This window comes from Mustela lutreola, chromosome 1, assembly GCF_030435805.1.
Source record: "Mustela lutreola isolate mMusLut2 chromosome 1, mMusLut2.pri, whole genome shotgun sequence".
NCBI lineage: Eukaryota > Metazoa > Chordata > Mammalia > Carnivora > Mustelidae > Mustela > Mustela lutreola.
Genome location: NC_081290.1, coordinates 148,901,257 through 148,927,374, shown reverse-complemented (window position 1 = coordinate 148,927,374; position 26,118 = coordinate 148,901,257). Strand labels below are relative to the sequence as shown.

Below are 26,118 nucleotides of genomic sequence, written 5' to 3'. Positions count from 1 at the left end.
TCTCTCCCCCTTCCACTGCCCTTCCCCCTCCACCAACTCTCTCTCACAAATAAATAAATTAATTTAAAAAGAATAAATACACATCTTACTTATGGTGCATTAAGATTACAATGTTTACAATGAATACCTAGAATGTGTACTAAAAGTAATTAAAGTAAAACTTTAAAAAATTATTCTAGAACATTCTCATTGCTTACAGTCGACACACAGATAAGCAGAGGAAAGTCACAGTTATGTTAAGTTTATAATAATTCACATATAACACAGATTAAATTATCAAAGAAAGTATTAAACTGACATCTCCACAGCTCTTTGCAGATTGAACATATTTCCATGCTTCCACATACTGATGGCAGCAAGCATATTTCTTGACATCATTCAATCTATTTTAAAAAATTGATTGTATTTAGGCCATAATTTATAAAGCAAGGTAACCAAGTGAAATAACAGAATTTTAATTAATACTGGCTTTTTAGAATTTCTTAAGAAAAGATATACAGGAATTGCTTAGCTGCCTGTGAATAATTAAATGTCTTTACTGAAGCACTTTTAATACAGTGACCACAGGCTTCATTTTGAAGTTTTTGTGAAAATGAACTGTTGCATACTCAGGGAAGTCACACTCAATAGTGGAGTATTTGGCTTGAATCAGAGCCCATGATTCCAAAAGATATGAGAATCCAGTAACTTGAATAAAGAGTATTTCTACCTTCTTTTCAGTATCTTCTCTCTACAAGCCCTTATCTTCTTTGCAGGCTTCAAAGTAAGCATGAAGCCAGTGACCCTGGGGTTCCCTGTCTGGATAGAGAATACAGTCTACATCACTTGTGCCTACAAACTCACTGAAGTGATTTCTAATATCGCATACCAGGTAGCCGTGTTAAGAATTTTACAATGAACTGTATGTCACCTTGCTTCTCACGTAGGTGATTTTCTTACACAATAGCTCATTATGGCAAAGCACAACTCATAATTTCAGGTTAGAAAGATTCTCCTTGAAATAAATGATCTCCTTCTGAAGACTGAGGGCTAAGTATATTACTTAGGAACATTTTATTAATGCCTTTATCTGCAAATGCTGTAGGAATGAGAAAGAACTATATTCCCACCTGTAGCCATAGATTAGATTTGGGAATCCGACCATTGTGTACATGAATAGTATGGATTTTAGTAAGCTGATGAGCTAGTCACCTGAAAAGGGCTGAGTTGCAGATGCATTTCTGATCCAATGTTTTCCTCTGTATAAATTTATAGCACAGTACATGACAAGGTACAGGTGAGCTAGGGATACAGTTATGAGTTTGCAACACGCAAAACCTCTTCACTTTCTCATCTCACCAACTGACAAGTCAGTCTTATCGCCATTAATTTCTCACAGAGACGGAATCTTCCATTTTATTACCCACACAACAGCCAGGAAATTTGTGATTTCATCTATAAAAATGTGCAGGTCCCTTCCTGGGTGGGGGGGTTGGAAATCCCACTGTGGCCACAGGTGTTGAAGGTGGTTCAGAGACCCTCCTGGCCCCTCTTTGCCTCTGGATCCTGAATCATGATATTCAACTTGAGCACCTCTAGGGAGCCCATTGATGTAACGTCCACGGTCCAGGAGACAGTAGAGATCACTGTACAGAAAGTGACAAAATCCACCATGCGTGCTGACTAGCTGGTAGACACTTTTGTCCTATGACTTCCTGGGGCTCCATACACCTAATGCCTTCTGTTTAGTTATTTACAATTTAGAACCTCACCTTACAATTTAGTTGACTCCAAATCACTGCTCCAAAGCTGGTTAATGTTCTTCTTATTCCCTCTTTATAAGATCAGTAAAGGTGCTTTTGTCCTCAAATTTTAGGCTTTGAGGTTGTGGCTTTTCCCTGGTTTTACTGATGGTAGGATATTCTTTGTTTTCCACTGTTCAGTTTGTTTTTTATTGATTTTATAACTAAGAGAAGAATTTTTAAAAAATCTTCGCTAGGCACTCACCCAGATGAAAACTCAGGTAGCATTTTCTTAATACAAAGCAGAAGTTCTCAGGTCCAATTTCACATTAAAATTGAAGGTGCTTTTACAATTCATTCCAGTGACCCAACTACATGCCAGGCCTTTAAACCAGAGCTTTTGGAGCAAGACCCAGGCATCGGCCATTTAAAAAATTAAGAAATTTCCCAAATGATTCTAATGCTCACCCACCAATATCAGGTCTCATACTTCTCACCCACCAATGTCAGGTCTCATACTTCTCTCTCTGTGTGCTTTTGTTTGTTTGTTTCATTTTGTTTTTATTTGAGAATATGTGTGAATTTGTACCTTATCCACATAACTTATCTTCACGGAGCCCATTCAATTATTTTTAGCATCAACAAATTTCAATGAAAACTTATTTTTCCAATGTCTTCAACTGAGCTAATATCAGATTAAAACAAATTATTTTCACAGTGATACTATTTTTAGGAACAAATAGTTATTCCTAGAAACTAATTATTGAATCGTACAATATAGAGCTAGTTGAAAAAGATGCAGAAAGAAATGAGATTCATGCTGAATAGTGCTTCATTCTGTTAACTTAGGTTGTCATCACAGAGTACCACAGACTGGAGGTTTAAACAACAGAAATTCATTTTCTCACAGTTCTGGAAGCTAGAAGGCCAAATTCAGGATGTCAGCACAGGTGTTTTTTTTTCTAGGCCTCTCTCCTTGACTTATAGGTGTTTGCCTTATGTCTGTGTCAGCATATAGTTTTTTCTCTGTACCTGTCTGTCTGTGTCTTTTTTTTTTTTTAAAGATTTTATTTATTTATTTTTTATTTTATTTTTTTTTTATTTTATTTTTTTATTTATTTTTTTTTTTAATTTTTTATTTTTTATAAACATATATTTTTTATATACATATATTTTTATCCCCAGGTCTGTGAATCACCAGGTTTACACACTTCACAGCACTCACCAAATCACATACCCTCCCCAATGTCCATAATCCCACCCCCTTCTCCCCAACCCCCTCCCCCCGGCAACCCTCAGTTTGTTTTGTGAGATTAAGAGTCACTTATGGTTTGTCTCCCTCCCAATCCCATCTTGTTTCATTTATTCTTCTACCCACTTAAGCCTCCATGTTGCATCACCACTTCCTCATATCAGGGAGATCATATGATAGTTGTCTTTCTCTGCTTGACTTATTTCGCTAAGCATGATACGCTCTAGTTCCATCCATGTTGTTGCAAATGGCAAGATTTCATTTCTTTTGATGGCTGCATAGTATTCCATTGTGTATATATACCACATCTTCTTGATCCATTCATCTGTTGATGGACATCTAGGTTCTTTCCATAGTTTGGCTATTGTGGACATTGCTGCTATAAACATTCGGGTGCATGTGTCCCTTTGGATCACTACATTTGTATCTTTAGGGTAAATACCCAATAGTGCAATTGCTGGGTCATAGGGCAGTTCTATTTTCAACATTTTGAGGAACCTCCATGCTGTTTTCCAGAGTGGCTGCACCAGCTTGCATTCCCACCAACAGTGTAGGAGGGTTCCCCTTTCTCCGCATCCTCGCCAGCATCTGTCATTTCCTGACTTGTTGATTTTAGCCATTCTGACTGGTGTGAGGTGATATCTCATTGTGGTTTTGATTTGTATTTCCCTGATGCCGAGTGATATGGAGCACTTTTTCATGTGTCTGTTGGCCATCTGGATGTCTTCTTTGCAGAAATGTCTGTTCATGTCTTCTGCCCATTTCTTGATTGGATTATTTGTTCTTTGGGTGTTGAGTTTGCTAAGTTCTTTATAGATTCTGGACACTAGTCCTTTATCTGATATGTCGTTTGCAAATATCTTCTCCCATTCTGTCAGTTGTCTTTTGATTTTGTTAACTGTTTCCTTTGCTGTGCAAAAGCTTTTGATCTTGATGAAATCCCAGTAGTTCATTTTTTCCCTTGCTTCCCTTGCCTTTTGCGTTGTTCCTAGGAAGATGTTGCTGCGGCTGAGGTCGAAGAGGTTGCTGCCCGTGTTCTCCTCAAGGATTTTGATGGATTCCTTTCGTACATTGAGGTCCTTCATCCATTTTGAGTCTATTTTTGTGTGTGGTGTAAGGAAATGGTCCAATTTCATTTTTCTGCATGTGGCTGTCCAATTTTCCCAGCACCATTTATTGAAAAGGCTGTCTTTTTTCCATTGGACATTCTTTCCTGCTTTGTCGAAGATTAGTTGACCATAGAGTTGAGGGTCTATTTCTGGGCTCTCTATTCTGTTCCATTGATCTATGTGTCTGTTTTTGTGCCAGTACCATGCTGTCTTGATGATGACAGCTTTGTAATAGAGCTTGAAGTCCGGAATTGTGATGCCACCAACGTTGGCTTTCTTTTTCAATATCCCTTTGGCTATTCGAGGTCTTTTCTGGTTCCATATAAATTTTAGAATTATTTGTTCCATTTCTTTGAAAAAGATGGATGGTACTTTGATAGGAATTGCATTAAATGTGTAGATTGCTTTAGGTAGCATAGACATTTTCACAATATTTATTCTTCCAATCCAGGAGCATGGAACATTTTTCCATTTCTTTGTGTCTTCCTCAATTTCTTTCATGAGTACTTTATAGTTTTCTGAGTATAGATTCTGTGTCTCTTTGGTTAGGTTTATTCCTAGGTATCTTATGGTTTTGGATGCAATTGTAAATGGGATTGACTCCTTAATATCTCTTTCTTCTGTCTTGCTGTTGGTGTAGAGAAATGCAACTGATTTCTGTGCATTGATTTTATATCCTGACACTTTACTGAATTCCTGTATAAGTTCTAGCAGTTTTGGAGTGGAGTCTTTTGGGTTTTCCACATATAGTATCATATCATCTGCGAAGAGTGATAATTTGACTTCTTCTTTGCCGATTTGGATGCCTTTAATTTCCTTTTGTTGTCTGATTGCTGAGGCTAGGACCTCTAGTACGATGTTGAATAGCAGTGGTGATAATGGACATCCCTGCCGTGTTCCTGACCTTAGCGGAAAAGCTTTCAGTTTTTCTCCATTGAGAATGATATTTGCGGTGGGTTTTTCATAGATGGCTTTGATGATATTGAGGTATGTGCCCTCTATCCCTACACTTTGAAGAGTTTTGATCAGGAAGGGATGTTGTACTTTGTCAAATGCTTTTTCAGCATCTATTGAGAGTATCATATGGTTCTTGTTCTTACTTTTATTGATGTGTTGTATCACATTGACTGATTTGCGGATGTTGAACCAACCTTGCAGCCCTGGTATAAATCCCACTTGGTCGTGGTGAATAATCTTTTTAATGTACTGTTGAATCCGATTGGCTAGTATTTTGTTGAGTATTTTCGCATCTGTGTTCATCAAGGATATCGGTCTATAGCTCTCTTTTTTGGTGGGATCCTTGTCTGGTTTTGGGATCAAGGTGATGCTGGCCTCATAAAATGAGTTTGGAAGTTTTCCTTCCATTTCTATTTTTTGGAACAGTTTCAGGAGAATAGGAATTAGTTCTTCTTTAAATGTTTGGTAGAATTCCCCCGGGAAGCCGTCTGGCCCTGGGCTTTTGTTTGTTTGGAGATTTTTAATGACTGTTTCAATCTCCTTACTGGTTATGGGTCTGTTCAGGCTTTCTATTTCTTCATGGTTCAGTTGTGGTAGTTTATATGTTTCTAGGAATGCATCCATTTCTTCCAGATTGTCAAATTTATTGCCGTAGAGTTGCTCATAGTATGTTCTTATAATAGTTTGTATTTCCTTGGTGTTAGTTGTGATCTCTCCTCTTTCATTCATGATTTTATTTATTTGGGTCCTTTCTCTTTTCTTTTTGATAAGTCGGGCCAGGGGTTTATCAATTTTATTAATTCTTTCAAAGAACCAGCTCCTAGTTTCGTTGATTTGTTCTATTGTTTTTTTGGTTTCTATTTCATTGATTTCTGCTCTGATCTTTATGATTTCTCTTCTCCTGCTGGGCTTAGGGTTTCTTTCTTGTTCTTTCTCCAGCTCCTTTAGGTGTAGGGTTAGGTTGTGTACCTGAGACCTTTCTTGTTTCTTGAGAAAGGCTTGTACCGCTATATATTTTCCTCTCAGGACTGCCTTTGTTGTGTCCCACAGATTTTGAACCGTTGTATTTTCATTATCATTTGTTTCCATGATTTTTTTCAATTCTTCTTTAATTTCCCGGTTGACCCATTCATTCTTTAGAAGGATACTGTTTAGTCTCCATGTATTTGGGTTCTTTCCAAACTTCCTTTTGTGGTTGAGTTCTAGCTTTAGAGCATTGTGGTCTGAAAATATGCAGGGAATGATCCCAATCTTTTGATACCGGTTGAGTCCTGATTTAGGACCGAGGATGTGATCTATTCTGGAGAATGTTCCATGTGCACTAGAGAAGAATGTGTATTCTGTTGCTTTGGGATGAAATATTCTGAATATATCTGTGATGTCCATCTGGTCCAGTGTGTCATTTAAGGCCTTTATTTCCTTGCTGATCTTTTGCTTGGATGACCTGTCCATTTCAGTGAGGGGAATATTAAAGTCCCCTACTATTATTGTATTGTTGTTTATGTGTTTCTTTGATTTTGTTATTAATTGGTTTATATAGTTGGCTGCTCCCACGTTGGGGGTATAGATATTTAAAATTGTTAAATCTTCTTGTTGGACAGACCCTTTGAGTATGATATAGTGTCCTTCCTCATCTCTTATTACAGTCTTTGGCTTAAAATCTAATTGATCTGATATAAGGATTGCCACTCCTGCTTTCTTCTGATGTCCATTAGCATGGTAAATTCTTTTCCACCCCCTCACTTTAAATCTGGAGGTGTCTTCGGGCTTAAAATGTGTTTCTTGGAGGCAACATATAGATGGGTTTTGTTTTTTTATCCATTCTGATACCCTGTGTCTTTTGACAGGGGCATTTAGCCCATTCACATTCAGGGTAACTATTGAGAGATATGAATTTAGTGCCATTGTATTGCCTGTAAGGTGACTGTTACTGTATATGGTCTCTGTTCCTTTCTGATCTACCACTTGTAGGCTCTCTCTTTGCTTAGAGGACCCCTTTCAAGATTTCCTGTAGAGCTGGTTTGGTGTTTGCAAATTCTTTCAGTTGTTGTTTGTCCTGGAAGCTTTTAATCTCTCCTTCTATTTTCAATGATAGCCTAGCTGGATATAGTATTCTTGGCTGCATGTTTTTCTCGTTTAGTGCTCTGAAAATATCATGCCAGCTCTTTCTGGCCTGCCAGGTCTCTGTGGATAAGTCAGCTGCCAATCTAATATTTTTACCATTGTATGTTACAGACTTCTTTTCCCGGGCTGCTTTCAGGATTTTCTCTTTGTCATTGAGACTTGTAAATTTTACTATTATGTGACGGGGTGTGGGCCTATTCTTATTTATTTTGAGGGGCATTCTCTGAACCTCCTGAATTTTGATGCTTGTTCCCTTTGCCATATTGGGGAAATTCTCCCCAATAATTCTCTCCAGTATACCTTCTGCTCCCCTCTCACTTTCTTCTTCTTCTGGAATCCCAATTATTCTAATGTTGTTTCGTCTTATGGTGTCACTTATTTCTCGAATTCTCCCCTCGTGGTCCAGTAGCTGTTTGTCCCTCTTTTGATCAGCTTCTTTATTCTCTGTCATTTGGTCTTCTATATCACTAATTCTTTCTTCTGCCTCATTTATCCTAGCAGTGAGAGCCTCCATTTTTGATTGCACCTCATTAATAGCTTTTTTGATTTCAACTTGGTTAGATTTTAGTTCTTTTATTTCTCCAGAAAGGGCTTTTATATCTCTCGAGAGGGTTTCTCTAATATCTTCCATGCCTTTTTTGAGCCCGGCTAGAACCTTGAGAATTGTCATTCTGAACTCTAGATCTGACATATTACCGATGTCTGTATTGATTAGGTCCCTAGCCTTCGGTACTGCCTCTTGTTCTTTTTTTTGTGGTGAATTTTTACGTCTTGTCATTTTGTCCAGATAAGAGTAAATGAAGGGGCAAGTAAAATACTAAAAGGGTGGCAACAACCCCAGGAAAATATGCTTTAGCCAAATTAGAAGAGATCCAAAATCGTGAGTGGGGAGAAAGGGGATAAAAAGAGGTTCAAAAAGGAAGAAAGAAAAAAGAAAAAAAAAAAAAAAAAAGAAAAGAATTTTTTTTAAAAAAGAAAACACCTAAGAAAAATGTAAAAAAATATATATATATATTAGATAAACTAGTAAAAAATCGTTAAAAAAGAAAAAGGTAACAGTTAAAAAAAAAAAAAATTTTACCCGAAGGCGAGAAAAAAAAAAAATGAAAAAGAAAAAATTAAATTAACTGCAAGACTAAAAAAAATCACAGGAAAAAAGCCATGAGTTCCGTGCTTGGCTTTCTCCTCCTCTGGAATTCTGCTGCTCTCCTTGGTATTGAAACCGCACTCCTTGGTAGGTGAACTTGGTCTCGGCTGGATTTCTTGTTGATCTTCTGGGGGAGGGGCCTGTTGTAGTGATTCTCAAGTGTCTTTGCCCCAGGCGGAATTACACCGCCCTTACCCGGGGCCGGGGTGAGCAATCCGCTCGGGTTTGCTTTCAGGAGCTTTTGTTCCCTGAGCGCTTTCCGTAGAGTTCCAGAGGACGGGAATACAAATGGCGGCCTCCTGGTCTCCGGCCCGGAGGAGCCGAGAGCCCAGGGCCCCACTCCTCAGTGCGCCCTCAGAGAACAGCGCCCAGTTACTCCCGTCTGCCTGACCTCCGGCCGCGCTCCGAGCTCACCGAGCCTGCGACCGGTTCAAGGTAACACGGAGCTGCGAGCTTACTGTCGGCTCTGTCTCTGTAGCCGGCTTTCCCGTTCCAATACCCGCAAGCTCTGCGACACTCAGACACCCCCGATCCTTCTGTGACCCTGCGGGACCTGAGGCCACGCTGACCCCGCGTGGGCTTCGCCCCGGTTTAGCCTCTGGAGCGATGTCCCTCAGCGGAACAGACTTTTAAAAGTCCTGATTTTGTGCGCGGTTGCTCCGCCGCTTGCCGGGAGCCGGCCCCTCCCCCCGGGGTCTATCTTCCCGTCGCTTTGGATTCACTTCTCCGCCGGTCCTACCTTTCAGAAAGTGGTTGTTTTTCTGTTTCCAGAATTGCTGTTCTTCTTCTCTTCGATCTGCCGATGGATTTTCAGGTGTTTGCAATCTTTAGACAAGCTATCTAGCTGATCTCCGGCTAGCTGAAGCAGTCTCAGCTTGCTACTTCTCCGCCATCTTGACTCCTCCTTATTTTTTATTTTAGAGAGAGAGCATGAGCATAGGGAAGGACAGAAGGAGAGGGATACCAGACTCCCCACCAAGCAGGGAGCCTGACTTGGGGCCTGACAGGGTCTCCATATGGGGCTCAGCCCCAGGACCTCAGGATCATAACCCAGGCCAAAGGCAGACACTTAAGCAACTGAGCCACCTAGGTGCCTCTGTCTGTCTGTCTTAATCTCCTCCTTTTATAAGGGTGCCAGTCAGATTGGATCAGGGTCCACCCTTTTGATCTCATTTTAACTTAAATAACTCTTTAATAATCTCTCTAAAAATACAATAGTGTTCTGAGGTACCAAAACTTAGGACTTTGACATATGAATTCTAGAGGAACACTATTCAGCCCATAACCATACAGCAAATAACCAACATTTTGAATTTTATAACTATGCCAGAATTCTGAAATTCTAAAATTAAAATAACAGGTAAGCCATGAAATATAATTAAGTATAAAACTTTATCAAATCTTTCAAGTATGTTATTGTTTTTTTCATTGCAGAGATAGTATATAATGATAGAAATTTGGAAAACAGAAAGAAGTAGAATGGACAGTAGCAGAAAAATTATTTTCTACTACTCATAAGTGCTCTTCACATACTGATGCCAGTCCTAGTCTTTTTCTTCTTTCAAGTTAAAAATAAACCCAGTTGGCAAACATGACACAGATGAAATGATGTATTCTGCTTTTCAAATATTTACTCCATATAACTTAAACATTTCCCTTTATATTTTACATTAAAATATTTTTTTAAAGATTTTATTTATTTATTTGACAGAGAGAGAGATCACAGGTAGGCAGAGAGGCAGGCAGAGAGAGAAAGAAGGAAGCAGGCTCCCCACTGAGCAGAGAGTCCGAAGTGGGGCTCGATCCCTGGGCCCTGAGATCATGACCTGAGCCGAAGGCAGAGTTTTAACCCACTGAGCCATCCAGGTGCCCTACATTAAAAGATTTTTTAACAGGTGTATAATGCTATATCTAGTTAAGAGAAACAGTATTTTCTTAACCATTCTCTTCTGGTTAGACATTTGGATTATCAATCAGTATCCTACCAAGAAAACTGTACAATTAAACTGGGTAATTGAGGAGATTTTTGAAAAATAGACTTCATTTTTTAGAACAGTTTTGGATTTACATAAAAACTAGCTGAGAGGGGCACCTGGGTGACTCAGTGGATTAAGCCTTCGGCTCAGGTCATATTCCCAGGGTCCTGAGATCAAGCCCCACATTGGGCTCTCTGCTCAGCAAGGAGCTTGCTTCCCCCTTCTCTCTCTGCCTGCCTCTCTGCCTGCTTGTGATCTCTCTCTCTCTCTCTGTCAAATAAATAAATAAATAAAAAAAAATTAAAATTGGCTGATAGTACAGACAGTTCTTATCTACCTTCTCAACCAGTTTCTCTTAGTGACATCTCACCTCAGTGTGGTACATTTGTTGCAATCAATGAACCAATATTGATACTTTGCTATTAACTAAAGCCCATAGTTTATTCAGACTCCCTTAGTTTTCATGAAATGTCCTTTTCTGTTTCAGGATCCCAAGCAGGATACGTTGTATTGAGTAGTCAGATCCCCTTAGGCATCTCTTGGCTGTGTTGGTTCCTCAGACATCCTTTTTCATGACTTTGACAATTTGAAGAAAACTGGTCAGGTATGTTGTAGAATGCCACTCTAATGGAATTTTTATGACTTTTTTATGATTAGGCTATGGGTTTTGAGAAGGTCATGGGTGAAGGGCCATTTTCATTTTGTCATATTAACGGTGCATATGTTAGCTTGATTTATCATTGTTGGTGTTGACCTCAATCACCTGGCTGAAGTCCTATTTGTCAGGTTCCTCCACTGTAAAGTGACTCTCCCCCACCCTTTCCATAATGCATTTACTGGTAAAAAAGTCACTAGGTACAGCCCACTGTGGAAGAGCAGGGATTTATTCCCCTCTCGAGGGATGTGTATCTCTATACATTATTTAGACTTCTTCTGCAAGGGGATTTGTCTTTTAGCCTTATTAAGGTTTTTTTTTTGTTGTTGTTGTTAGTATGGACTAATGGATATATATATTATTCTTTGTTTCCAGCTTTGGTCATTGGAGCTTTTTCAGTTGACTCCTATGTTCTTTTAACAAGTGCATTGATGTAGAAATTTTAAAAATACTTCTTTACTTTCTGACATTTAAGATGTCCCAGGCTCATCTTATATATTTCTGGTCCCAGTATTAGAATCAGCCATTTCTTCAAGGACCCCTGATTCCTTTTATTGGAGAATAATATTAGAAACCAAATCTGGGCACTGGTGTGCTCACTGTTACTGGAATATCATTGCTGTCTGACTCTCTCAGCTGTCAGGACGGGGAAATATAGGCGTGTATACTAACTCATGTATATATTCATGTTCATAGCAATCTCTATATGTAAATATCTCTATTAAGCTAAATGTGAGTTCATACTGATGTCTGCAACTCTGACTCATTACCACATGGATTATTCTGGACTTCTCCCCTTGCCTGTGTGTAAACTTGTATTCCAGCAGTGAGAAACCTGGGTCCGACCATCCACCCACCATTTTCTTAATTGTTCAATGACATGATATATACATTGGAGTATTTAATTGTTAACCTTACTCCTGTAGAAAACAACTTTATCAAAAACAGTGTAGTGCTGGGCACCTGGGTGGCTCAGTTGGTTAAGTGTCTGCCTTTGGCTCAGGTCATGATCCGATGGTCCTGGGATCAAGTGCTGCACTGGGCTCCCTGCTGAGTGTGGAGCCTGCCTCTCCCTCTGCCTGCCACTTCCCCTGCTTGTGCTCTTTCTCTCTCCCTGTCAAATAAATAAGTACAATCTTAAAAAAAAAAAGTATAGTGCTTATGTGCAGTTTCTTTTGCCTTTAGTCTTACAGATTTAACTCATTTCCAAAGTGAGTGAGGTGATAAACATTCTGTTGTATCCTCTTACACTGAGCCCGTTTTATACATTTGTAATACAGTTAGATTCTCTGCATTCCATCCTAGCATTCCCCTGACCTAAATAATGCTTTAAAATTGGCACACATTGGGGCGCCTGGGCGGCTCGGTGGGTTAAAGCCTCTGCCTTTGGCTCAGGTCATGGTCCCGGGGTCCTGGGATCCAGCCCCGCAATAGGCTCTCTGCTCAGTGGGGGACCTGCTTCCTCCTCTCTCTCTGCCTGCCTCTCTGACTACTTGTGGTCTTGGTTTGTCAAATAAATAAATAAAATCTTAAAAAAGATTGGCATATATTAAAGTTTACTCTTTGTGTTTTAAGTTCTATGGCGTTATGACAAATGCATGATATAATGTACCCACCATTAGAGTAACATACCAGAATAGCTTCACTGCCCTAAAATCCTCTGTAATTCACCTATGCTGGCAAGCAGTGATTGTGTTACTCTCTCTACAGTTTTGTCTTTTCCAGAATATTATGTAATCATATAATTGAGATCAGATCATATGCAGCATTTCCAGATTGGTTTCTCTCACTTCACAATGTGTATTTAAAATTCCTCCATGTTTTTATGGTGACTTGATAGTTCATTTCTTTTTATTGCTGAGTAACATTCCATTATAAGAATAAACCATAGTGCATTTATCCATTTATCTATTGAAGAACATCTCGATTACGTATAGTTTTTGGTGAATATAAATAAAGCTGCAATAAGCATTCATGTGCAGGTTTTTGTCTAGACATAAATTTTCAGGTCAGTTGAGTAAGTACCTAGAAGTGTGATTGCTAGATTGTATGATAAGATTATGTTTAGTTTTGCATAAAACTGCCAAGCTATGTTTTGAAGTGGCTGTACCACATTCCATTCCACCACCAATGAATGAGGGTTCCTATTGCTCTGTATTCTCACTAGATGATTTTTATAGAGGCATAATTTATAATGATATGGGCAGGATTTAGGGAAACAAGCAAGGGATAGTGTCATTGCCCATAGGTAGCAATAATGCACGTGGAGGGAAAGAATATTGGAGTTGCTGAATGGAATGTGCTGCCTCTCTGGAGTTAAGGCCTTGGGTCAAGGGGCATAGAAAAACAGCACAGGGGCGCCTGGGTGGCTCAGTGGGTTAGGCCGCTGCCTTCGGCTCAGGTCATGATCTCAGGGTCCTGGGATCGAGTTCCGCGTCGGGCTCTCTGCTTGGCGGGGAGCCTGCTTCCTCCTCTCTCTCTCTGCCTGCCTGCCTCTCTGCCTACTTGTGATCTCTGTCAAATGAATAAATAAAATCTTAAAAAAAAAGAAAAAAAGAAAAACAGCACAGAAATAAGTGGATTCAGGGCTGTAAATATCCCAGCTATACTCTTCTCCCATCTGATTGTTCTCCTGCCTGTGCCTCTCATTGGCTAAACACAACTGGAAGCCAGAGCAGAAGGGATCTGTTCATGCAGTCTAAACAGGTCAGCCTCCCCTAGCACAGAGCAGGCTGGAGAAAATGCGGGCAACATCTTGTGGGTTAAAGGAGAATATCCAGCGTATTTATACCTGCAAATTTTTACTGTTTTTTTTTTTTTTTTTTTTGTTAAAAACTTATTTTGGGCATTTCAGATTATTTGCCCTTGGATATGGTATTTCCAATAGTGGTATGAGTAAACAAAAGAAAATGAAAATGAAGGTTGCTGAAGGACTAATACATGCTACATAAATAGTATCTGAAGTTTTGCCTATCAGAGTTCTAAGATCTTACGATTTCTGTTTCAGCATCATTGTTCACACACACACACACACACACACACACACGACATAATTAATTTCATACATTTCCATAGGCATTCCTTTTTTTCCCTTTCATTTGTGGTTGCTGTTATTGGCACATGGAAATTTTAATTTAATTTGGGAACAAGACTACAATGCAAGGACTTGGGTGCACACTAGAAACAAGGATTAGTATACTTTTTCTTTTAAAAATGAGTAAATTAAACATCTCTATCTATATATTGACAAAAATACAGATTTTTACCAAAGACAGCGGATAAAATATATTTTCAGAAACCTACAGCAAATAGTCTCACTTTAAAGGCCTGGTAATTTTGATTTCAAACATGTGCTCAAATTGTTCCTTGTATCTTTAATGCTGGTTTCTCATTATGAATGCATTGCTCATGAAAACTAAAAGTTCGGAGACCAGTTTTGTCTCTGCCCATTTCACTTTTCTTGCCAGTAATAGTGATTTCTCTAGTATCACTGGGGTCCTTGCTCTTTTTGTCTTTCTTTACTGTGCCTTCACTCTGATCAGGGAATGCTGACAATTCAAAAAAAAAAAAAAAAGTCATTGAAGAGACAACACGAGTTTTAAATCTTTCATCCTTTCTCACTTAACAGGGGCATACGTCTTTTCATTCCACTGAAAATGCTCTTGCCAAGGTCACCAATGACTCATCTTTTGCTAAATCCAGTGGAAACGTAAGTACTTATTCAATTATATGACCTTTAGCAGCACCTGACACTCTCAATGATTACCCTTCTCTGGAAGCACTGTCACCCCTTGGCATACAAGACACGCCATTTTCCCTGTTTTTCAGGTCTCTGGAGCCAGACTGTCTGTTCTCAACTTTTGGCTCTGACACTGATTAGCTGCCTGACCTTGGGTGAGTCTCTAAACATCTTTAGGATTCAGTTTCCTAACAGTTAAAGTGGAGATAACAACAGGACCTTTCTCTTAGGGTAGGTGTGAGGAGTCATTAAGTGAATGTATGTAAAATGATTCAAATGATACTTGGTACTTCAGCACCTCTTACGTAGTAACTGGTGGAATGATAGTAAACCCGTTCTCTGAAAAATAAAGCCCTGCTTTGTAGTATTGTCAATTTCTTTGGTGTAAATATGTCCAAGGCCTTAAGTACTCCTACCATCTTGAGTATTTAAAAGTGACTTTCCCAGAGCTGGCTTTAGCACACTACTGACAGCTACTACACCCCCCCAACCACTACCCTAGTTTCTTAATCGACTCTGCTTAGTCTCTATTGTGGGCTCCCCTTGCTTCTATTTCTTAAATATCACTGTCTTGCAGTGGTATGCCCTAGGGCTTCTCTATTGTTTTACTTTGTATATTTTCTATGAGAAATCTCATTCATTTAAAATAAAATTGAGGGGTGTCTGGGTGGCTCAGTGGGTTAAGCCTCTGCCTTTGGCTCAGGTCACCGTCTCAGGGTCCTGGGATCATGCACCACATCAGGCTCTCTGCTGAGCAGGGAGCCTGCTTCCCCACTCTCTCTGCCTGCCTCTCTGCCTACTTGTGATCTCTCTCCCTGTCAAATAAATAAATAAAATCTTAAAAAAGAATACTCAACATCATTTATCATCATGGAAATGCAAATCAAAACCACAATGAGATATTACCTTACACCAGTCAGAATGTCTAGTATCAAAAAGACAAGAAATAACAAGTGTTGGTGAGGATATGGAGAAAAAGGAACCTCTTGCACTGTTGGTGGGAATGCAAACTGGCGTAACCACTGTCGAAAACAATATGAAGTTTCCACAAAAAATTATAAATTGAACTGCCATATGATTCATTAATTCCACAACCAGGTATTTACCCAAAGAATATGAAAGCAGTAATTCAAAAAAATATATGCAACCCTTTGTTTATTGCAGTATTACTTCCAATAGTCAAGATATGGAAGTAACACAAGTGTCTATTGATGAATGGATAAAGAGGAAGTGATATATATCTATATCTATATATAGAGAGGTTAGATATCAGCCATAGTGAGATAGTATATATATATATATATATATATATATATATATATATATATATATCTGCCATAAAAAAGAATATCTTGCTATTTGTAACAACACGAATGGATCTAGAGAATATAATGCTAAGTGAAATAAGTCAGTCAGAGAAAGACAAATCTTATGTAATTTCACTCATATGTGGAATTTAAAAAAACAACAAAAATGAACAAAGAAAAAAAGAGACAAATTAAGGAAACCAGACTCTTGACTAGAGATAATGAACAAGTGGTTACCAGAGGAGAGGTTGGTGGGGGATGGGTGGACTAGGTGAAGGGGATTAGGAGTGCACCTACCACAGTGAGCACTGAGTAATATTTAGAACTGGTGAATCATAGAAACACTGTATTTTAACTATACTGGAATTAAATAAAAAGAAATAAAAGTAAAAAGAAATAAATTTAGAAATTGATATATAATTGACATATTACACAATTCATCCCCTTGAGGCATACAATTCAGTGGTTTTCGCATATTCACAGCATGGTGCAACCATCAGACAATCAATCTCAAAACATTTTTCATCACTTGCAAAAGGGATTCTGTATCCACTAGCACTTACTCCTCATTTCTCCCACTTCACATCAGCATAACCAACTACGACTTTCTGCTTCTCCTATTCTGGACATTTCATATAAGTGGAATCATATGATAACTGGTCTTTTGTGACTATCTCGTTTTACTTAGCATAATGTTTTCAAAGTTCATCTATGCTATAGCATGTGTCAGTACTACTGTCCTTTTATTGCTGAATAAGATTCTGCTGTATTGATGTACTGCATTTTATGTCTCCAGTTATCAGCTGATAAACGTTAGGTTGTTTCTACTTTTTGGCTATTATAAATAATGCTGCTGTGAAGCTTTGTGTGCAAGTTTTCATGTGTGGGAGGCCACGTTAAGCCTTGAGATGAGGATCAAACCACGCCCTGACTTGTGCCTCCTTTAAAGGCTAAATAGCCGAACAAAAGGCTTAGGTTGATAAAGTCGAGTAGCACTGAGAAAGGGTCTGTGCTATGTGTTGTGCGCTCGCCTACATGACTTCCCACACATTTGCTAGTCAGATAGAGACGACTTGGCCGGGGTCAGAAATTCTTGGCTGGTCCTTGCTGTCCTTGCACAGGCTATAGACTACACCACTGTAAGACTGTGCTGTGCTTACACAAACTGTGTCTTGAGTGGCCTTGAAGTCAGTACATCTGGCACTAGAAGGTCTGCTATTGGTGCTTGGGAAATAGATAATGGGAAAGCTTGAAGGATTTTCTGTGCATGTTACAAACTCTTTAGTAATCAGCTAAAAATAGATACTTTCTTATGATTGTTTCTGTTAGCTATATAATGCCTCGCAGCCTTGAATAAAATCGCGCTATTGGACATCCTCCTTGGTGCTCCTCCTGCCCCCATCTCTTGTCTCTTAATTTCTTTTCACCATCCTCTTACCCTCAATTCGCGACATTCATGTGGACATATTTTTGTATTTCTCTTGAGTATATATCTAGGAGTGGAATTGCTATATTTAACTTTCTGAGGAATTTCCAAACCATTTTCCAGAATTTGGCACCAGCATATGAGGGTTCCAGTTTCTCCACATTCTTGCTAACTTTTGTTATTATCTCTCTTTTTACTATAACCACACTTGTAAGGGTGAAATGCTATCTTTTTTCTCTCAATTTCTTCTTTTTCTTTTTTCTTTGCCTTGCCCTAATGTCTATTGATGTTGAACATCTTTTTATGTACCTATTGGTCACTTGTATTTCATCTTTGGAGAAATGTCTGTTCATATTCTTTGCCTATTTTTAAATTGGGTTATTTGTCTTTTTATTGAATTGCAATGTCATCTACTTTTATGGTTTCAATTATGTTTTCATTTTTAAGATTCTGAAAATATATGTTTAAGTCTGGATTTCTTTTTTATTTTTTTTAAGATTTTATTTATTTATTTGACAGAGAGAGAGGCCACAAGTAGGCAGAGAGGCAGGCAGAGAAAGAGGAAGGGAAGCAGGCTCCCTGCCAAGCAGAGAGGCCGATGCAGGGCTCAATCCCAGGATCCTGAGATCATGACCTGAGCTGCAGGCAGAGGCTTTAACCCACTGAGCCAACCAGGTGCCCCTAAGTCTGGATGTCTTATCTGAGCTTTATAGATGCCCCGTAGTCATTACAAATGCAGTTAAGAGATCTCAACTCTGCTCATCTTTTCTGAGTTCTTCCTTCACTTAAAGGTCTTACTCTCACTCTGAAACCTGAGGGTTGTTTTGTTTCTTTTCCTCTAAATCTAACCAACCACTAAATATTTTTTTTTCTGCCTCCTAAGAAACTTCTAAAGTTTCTATTCCTATGTCAAACTTCTCCAGACCACCATCAGTTTTTTTTTTTTCCCTTGTGTATCTGTAATGGCCTCTTGACTGACTTTTAAAAGCTATTTTTCATTCTCTACACTTCAGAGTCCATATCTTAAAATATAAGTGCTTTTAATGGTCTCATTTCACTTTTAGCATAACATTCCAGTCCTTAACGTGGATTCTGTAAAAGAGATAACTTCTAATAATTAAAATTATCAACAATGTATTAGATCAACTTAAAATATACAGTTTCTTGTTGTCCAGATGAAGGTTGAAAATTCATCATCTCTCAAGAACAGTGCAAACAGTACTCATGCTTTGGATAGAAGGTAGAGACCAATGTCTACCAAGACATTGTAAGCTGCCACGATTTTAATATGTATGTCCTGCACATAGTGATAACCAAAATATTGGTTAGAAAATCTCATGTAAATACAAATAAATTTAAGTAAACAATTTTACAGTTGTAAAGAGTCATAAAAAGTCATTTTATTCAAAAGACTACAAAATAACTGAGCACAAAATTGGTCTTTGTATAAGAGCAAAATTATAAAATAGACAAAATTATAATTCTGGGAGTCAGAAAACGTCAATACAGAATAAATAAAAATAAAGCACACTCTTTTGGCTAAAAAATTGTTATTGACGCAGTTTAAGGTCACTGATGTTTTTAGAACTGATGAAAATTAAGACAATTTTGTTAAAAAATATGCTCCAAATTCTGAGGGTGTTTATGAGCTTCTGAGGTTTATCCATGAATCGACACTAGAAGACCCCTGATCTACAGAGTGGGGAGCTGAGGTACGAAGAGAAATGTTGTAAAATATGTGTATAAGATTTTTTCTAATGGTCAGCCTTACCATCAAAAGTTTTTTGAAAATTAAAAATGGATCAAAAATATACATAAGAAAACAACCTTAATAAAGATATATTCTAGGCTTAAGTAAATATGTATTTATTTCAGAAAGATGCATTATAAAAAATAAGAAGTGTTCTGTATTAGCAGTTATCATATAGCTCAATACCTAAATGGCAGTCATTTGAATTATGGAGAAAATTTGAAATATGCTAATAGACCAAAAGATGTATGTATTCCATTGAGGACATTCTCATGGCAGACATATTTTTTTTCTCATGGTAGATTTTTATTTTTATTTTTTAAAATATTTTAATTTATTTGACAGAGAGAGAGCACACACAGAAGGAGTGGCAGGTGGAGGGAGAAGCAGGCTCCTGGCCAAGCAGGGAGCCCATTGTGAGGCTTGATCCCAGGACCCTGGGATCTTGACCCGAGCTGAAGGCAAATGCTTAATGACTGAGCCACCCAGGTGCCCCTCATGGCAGATTTTTAAAGATGTTAAAAAGTTGATCCAGAGAGATAAACACCCATGACTTAAAATTTGATCTCTCCAGTTTATAGAGAAATATCACATAGTGGGTTCATTTAATTTGTTTCTTGACTATTGTTTTTAAATACAATTGATCACTATTACAATGGTAAGATGTATTTTTACGGGACTTCTCATAGATTCTCTACATTGAACAATAGACTCATTTCCTTTCAAAGGGCGGAAGTACTTAGGTCATGGTATGCCCTGGCAGACTAAGCATCATGGATAAAAGATGTCATCTGGAAAAAAAAAAAAAAGTCATCAAACACCAGCAAGGCATTGTTCATTAACCGTGTCAGAGTGGGTCCAGATTACATCCTCAAGTACTGCCAACTACTTCAAGTCTGATGTCACTAAAGACACATCATTCATTTGTTAAACTGCTTTGTCTGAAGGGAATGAAAGAAGGTTGTGTTATTTTCCTGGGCTGAAAGGGAACTAGGAGGAATCAGAGCAACAGAGATCTCTTTTACTCACATTATACAGGTACCTGAATGAAGATGGATTCTGAAGGAATGTAAAATAACATACAGTGAACTACGGAGGCAAAGCTTATTGCATTTCGCCCCTGTAATCCTTTTAGACTGATTGTGTCCTTCAAAATATACAATGGTTAACATCATTTTTTCATGAGGAATTTACATGTTAGCATTTTACAGTCATGGGTGATTTCTAAAATTACAATCAATTTTCAGTCTATGGGTGGAATTGAATATTTATATTCCTAACAGTGTTTTGCTTTAATAAACTGATAAAATACACACTTCAGGTAAATACTTCTTTCACATTTTGATCCTTAGAATTATGCTTGGGTAAAACTTGAAAAATTTAAATTCTAAATGTCTACACTGTGGTGTTCTTAACTTTTGTGTTTCAAGTAAATATTTAATATTTATAATTTTAAAATATTTTAAATTATAAACTATTATAAATATTTAGAATGTAGGTAAGCAAAGTTTAAAAAATTATCTGTAATCTTACCTTCAGGGAAGCCTTAAAACAAACATTTTTCATTTGAGATTTTTAATTTTATAGGCAGATGATCACATCAACTAAAATAATAAGAATTCCACTTTTTCGAGTGGGACCCTGGAAGATGGCGGAGAAGTAGCTGGCTGAGACTACTTCAGCTAGCCGGAGATCAGCTAGATAGCTTATCTAAAGATTGCAAACACCTGAAAATCCATCGGAGATAGAAGAGAAGAAGAACAGCAATTCTGGAAACAGAAAAACAACCACTTTCTGAAAGGACAAAATGACAAGACAGAAAAATTCAACTCAAAAAAAAGAACAAGAGGCAGTACCGAAGGCTAGGGACCTAATCAATACAGACATTGGTGATATGTCAGATCTAGAGTTCAGAATGACAATTCTCAAGGTTCTAGCCGGGCTCGAAAAAGGCATGGAAGATATTAGAGAAACCCTCTCGAGAGATATAAAAGCCCTTTCTGGAGAAATAAAAGAACTAAAATCTAACCAAGTTGAAATCAAAAAAGCTATTAATGAGGTGCAATAAAAAATGGAGGCTCTCACTGCTAGAATAAATGAGGCAGAAGAAAGAATTAGTGATATAGAAGACCAAATGACAGAGAATAAAGAAGCTGAGCAAAAGAGGGACAAACAGCTACTGGACCACGAGGGGAGAATTCGAGAGATAAGTGACACCATAAGATGAAACAACATTAGAATAATTGGGATTCCAGAAGAAGAAGAAAGAGAGAGGGGAGCAGAAGGTATACTAGAGAGAATTATTGGGGAGAATTTCCCCAATGTGGCAAAGGGAACGAGCATCAAAATTCAGGAGGTTCAGAGAACGCCCCTCAAAATCAATAAGAATAGGCCCACACCCCGTCACCTAATAGTAAAATTTACAAGTCTCAGTGACAAAGAGAAAATCCTGAAAGCAGCCCGGGAAAAGAAGTCTGTAACATACAATGGTAAAAATATTAGATTGGCAGCTGACTTATCCACAGAGACCTGGCAGGCCAGAAAGAGCTGGCATGATATTTTCAGAGCACTAAATGAGAAAAACATGCAGCCAAGAATACTATATCCAGCTAGGCTATCATTGAAAATAGAAGGAGAGATTAAAAGCTTCCAGGACAAACAACAACTGAAAGAATTTGCAAATACCAAACCAGCTCTACAGGAAATCTTGAAAGGGGTCCTCTAAGCAAAGAGAGAGCCTACAAGTGGTAGATCAGAAAGGAACAGAGACCATATACAGTAACAGTCACCTTATAGGCAAAACAATGGCACTAAATTCATATCTCTCAATAGTTACCCTGAATGTGAATGGGCTAAATGCCCCTGTCAAAAGACACAGGGTATCAGAATGGATAAAAAAACAAAATCCATCTATATGTTGCCTCCAAGAAACTCATTTTAAGCCCGAAGACACCTCCAGATTTAAAGTGAGGGGGTGGAAAAGAATTTACCATGCTAATGGACATCAGAAGAAAGCAGGAGTGGCAATCCTTATATCAGATCAATTAGATTTTAAGCCAAAGACTATAATAAGAGATGAGGAAAGACACTATATCATACTCAAAGGGTCTGTCCAACAAGAAGATTTAACAATTTTAAATATCTATGCCCCTAACATGGGAGCAGCCAACTATATAAACCAATTAATAACAAAATCAAAGAAACACATCAACAATCATACAATAATAGTAGGGGACTTTAACACTCCCCTCACTGAAATGGACAGATCATCCAAGCAAAAGATCAGCAAGAAAATAAAGGCCTTAAATGACACACTGGACCAGATGGACATCACAGATATATTCAGAACATTTCATCCCAAAGCAACAGAATACACATTCTTCTCTAGTGCACATGGAACATTCTCCAAAATAGATCACATCCTCGGTCCTAAATCAGGACTCAACCGGTATCAAAAGATTGGGATCATTCCCTGCATATTTTCAGACCACAATTCTCTAAAGCTAGAACTCAACCACAAAAAGAAGTTTGAAAAGAACCAAAATACATGGAGACTAAACAGCATCCTTCTAAAGAATGAATGGGTCAACCAGGAAATTAAAGAAGAATTGAAAAAAATCATGGAAACAAATGATAATGAAAATACAATGGTTCAAAATCTGTGGGACACAACAAAGGCAGTCCTGAGAGGAAAATATATAGCGGTACAAGCCTTTCTCAAGAAACAAGAAAGGTCTCAGGTACACAATCTAACCCTACACCTAAAGGATCTGGAGAAAGAACAGAAAAAAACCCTAAGCCTAGCAGGAGAAGAGAAATCATAAAGATCAGAGCAGAAATCAATGAAATAGAAACCAAAAAAACAATAGAACAAATCAACGAAAGTAGGAGCTGGTTCTTTGAAAGAATTAATAAAATTGATAAACCCCTGGCCCGACTTATCAAAAAGAAAAGAGAAAGGACCCAAATAAATAAAATCATGAATGAAAGAGGAGAGATCACAACTAACACCAAAGAAATACAAACTATTATAAGAACATACTATGAGCAACTCTACGCCAATAAATTTGACAATCTGGAAGGAACGGATGCATTCCTAGAAACATATAAACTACCACAACTGAACCAGGAAGAAATAGAAAGCCTGAACAGACCTATAACCAGTAAGGAGATTGAAACAGTCATTGAAAATCTCCAAACAAACAAAAGCCCAGGGCCAGACGGCTTCCCGGGGGAATTCTACCAAACATTTAAAGAAGAACTAATTCCTATTCTCCTGAAACTGTTCCAAAAAATAGAAATGGAAGGAAAACTTCCAAACTCATTTTATGAGGCCAGCATCACCTTGATCCCAAAACCAGACAAGGATCCCACCAAAAAAGAGAGCTATAGACCAATATCCTTGATGAACACAGATGCGAAAATACTCAACAAAATACTAGCCAATAGGATTCAACAGTACATTAAAAAGATTATTCACCACGACCAAGTGGGATTTATTCCGGGGCTGCAAGGTTGGTTCAACATCCGCAAATCAGTCAATGTGATACAACACATCAATAAAAGTAAGAACAAGAACCATATGATACTCTCAATAGATGCTGAAAAAGCATTTGACAAAGTACAACATCCCTTCCTGATCAAAACTCTTCAAAGTGTAGGGATAGAGGGCACATACCTCAATATCATCAAAGCCATCTATGAAAAACCCACCGCAAATATCATTCTCAATGGAGAAAAACTGAAAGCTTTTCCGCTAAGGTCAGGAACACGGCAGGGATGTCCATTATCACCACTGCTATTCAACATCGTACTAGAGGTCCTAGCCTCAGCAATCAGACAACAAAAGGAAATTAAAGGCATCCAAATCAGCAAAGAAGAAGTCAAATTATCACTCTTCGCAGATGATATGATACTATATGTGGAAAACCCAAAAGACTCCACTCCAAAACTGCTAGAACTTATACAGGAATTCAGTAAAGTGTCAGGATATAAAATCAATGCACAGAAATCAGTTGCATTTCTCTACACCAACAGCAAGACAGAAGAAAGGGAAATTAAGGAGTCAATCCCATTTACAATTGCACCCAAAACCATAAGATACCTAGGAATAAACCTAACCAAAGAGACACAGAATCTATACTCAGAAAACTATAAAGTACTCATGAAAGAAATTGAGGAAGACACAAAGAAATGGAAAAATGTTCCATGCTCCTGGATTGGAAGAATAAATATTGTGAAAATGTCTATGCTACCTAAAGCAATCTACACATTTAATGCAATTCCTATCAAAGTACCATCCATCTTTTTCAAAGAAATGGAACAAATAATTCTAAAATTTATATGGAACCAGAAAAGACCTCGAATAGCCAAAGGGATATTGAAAAAGAAAGCCAACGTTGGTGGCATCACAATCCCGGACTTCAAGCTCTATTACAAAGCTGTCATCATCAAGACGGCATGGTACTGGCACAAAAACAGACCCATAGATCAACGGAACAGAATAGAGAGCCCAGAAATAAACTCTCAACTCTATGGTCAACTAATCTTCGACAAAGCAGGAAAGAATGTCCAATGGAAAAAAGACAGCCTCTTACAATAAATGGTGCTGGGAAAATTGGACAGCCACATGCAGAAAAATGAAATTGGACCATTTCCTTACACCACACACGAAAATAGACTCAAAATGGATGAAGGACCTCAATGTGCGAAAGGAATCCATCCAAATCCTTGAGGAGAACACAGGCAGCAACCTCTTCGACCTCAGCCGCAGCAACATCTTCCTAGGAACAACGCAAAAGGCAAGGGAAGCAAGGGCAAATATGAACTATTGGGATTTCATCAAGATCAAAAGCTTTTGCACAGCAAAGGAAACAGTTAACAAAATCAAAAGACAACTGACAGAATGGGAGAAGATATTTGCAAACGACATATCAGATAAAGGACTAGTGTCCAGAATCTATAAAGAACTTAGCAAACTCAACACCCAAAGAACAAATAATCCAATCAAGAAATGGGCAGAGGACATGAACAGACATTTCTGCAAAGAAGACATCCAGATGGCCAACAGACACATGAAAAAGTGCTCCATATCACTCGGCATCAGGGAAATACAAATCAAAACCACAATGCGATATCACCTCACACCAGTCAGAATGGCTAAAATCAACAAGTCAGGAAATGACAGATGCTGGCGAGGATGCGGAGAAAGGGGAACCCTCCTACACTGTTGGTGGGAATGCAAGCTGGTGCGGCCACTCTGGAAAACAGCATGGAGGTTCCTCAAAATGTTGAAAATAGAACTGCCCTATGACCCAGCAATTGCACTATTGGGTATTTACCCTAAAGATACAAACGTAGTGATCCAAAGGGGCACGTGTACTCGAATGTTTATAGCAGCAATGTCCACAATAGCCAAACTATGGAAAGAACCTAGATGTCCATCAACAGATGAATGGATCAAGAAGATATGGTATATATACACAATGGAATACTATGCAGCCATCAAAAGAAATGAAATCTTGCCATTTGCGACAACATGGATGGAACTAGAGCGTATCATGCTTAGCGAAATAAGTCAGGTGGAGAAAGACAACTATCATATGATCTCCCTGATATGAGGAAGTGGTGTTGCAACATGGGGGCTCAAGTGGGTACGAGAAGAATAAATGAAAGAAGATGGGATTGGGAGGGAGACAAACCATAAGTGACTCTTAATATCACAAAACAAACTGAGGGTTGCTGGGGGGAGGGGGTTTGGGAGAAGGGGGTGGTATTATGGACATTGGGGAGGGTATGTGCTTTGGTGAGTGCTGTGAAGTGTGTAAACCTGGTGATTCACAGACCTGTACCACTGGGGATAAAAATACATGTTTATAAAAAATAAAAAATTATATTAAAAAAAAATAGTGGGAAAAAAAAAAAGAATTCCACTTTTTCTTTTTTAGACAAAACA

General features: G+C 38.3%; 1 pseudogene; it reads right to left on the bottom strand.

Moving 5' to 3' along the window:
• Positions 1 to 535: 535 nt before the first annotated feature.
• The window catches only part of LOC131826530 (ethanolamine kinase 1-like), a 52,907-nt pseudogene continuing 27,324 nt past the window's right edge, over positions 536 to 26,118 (bottom strand).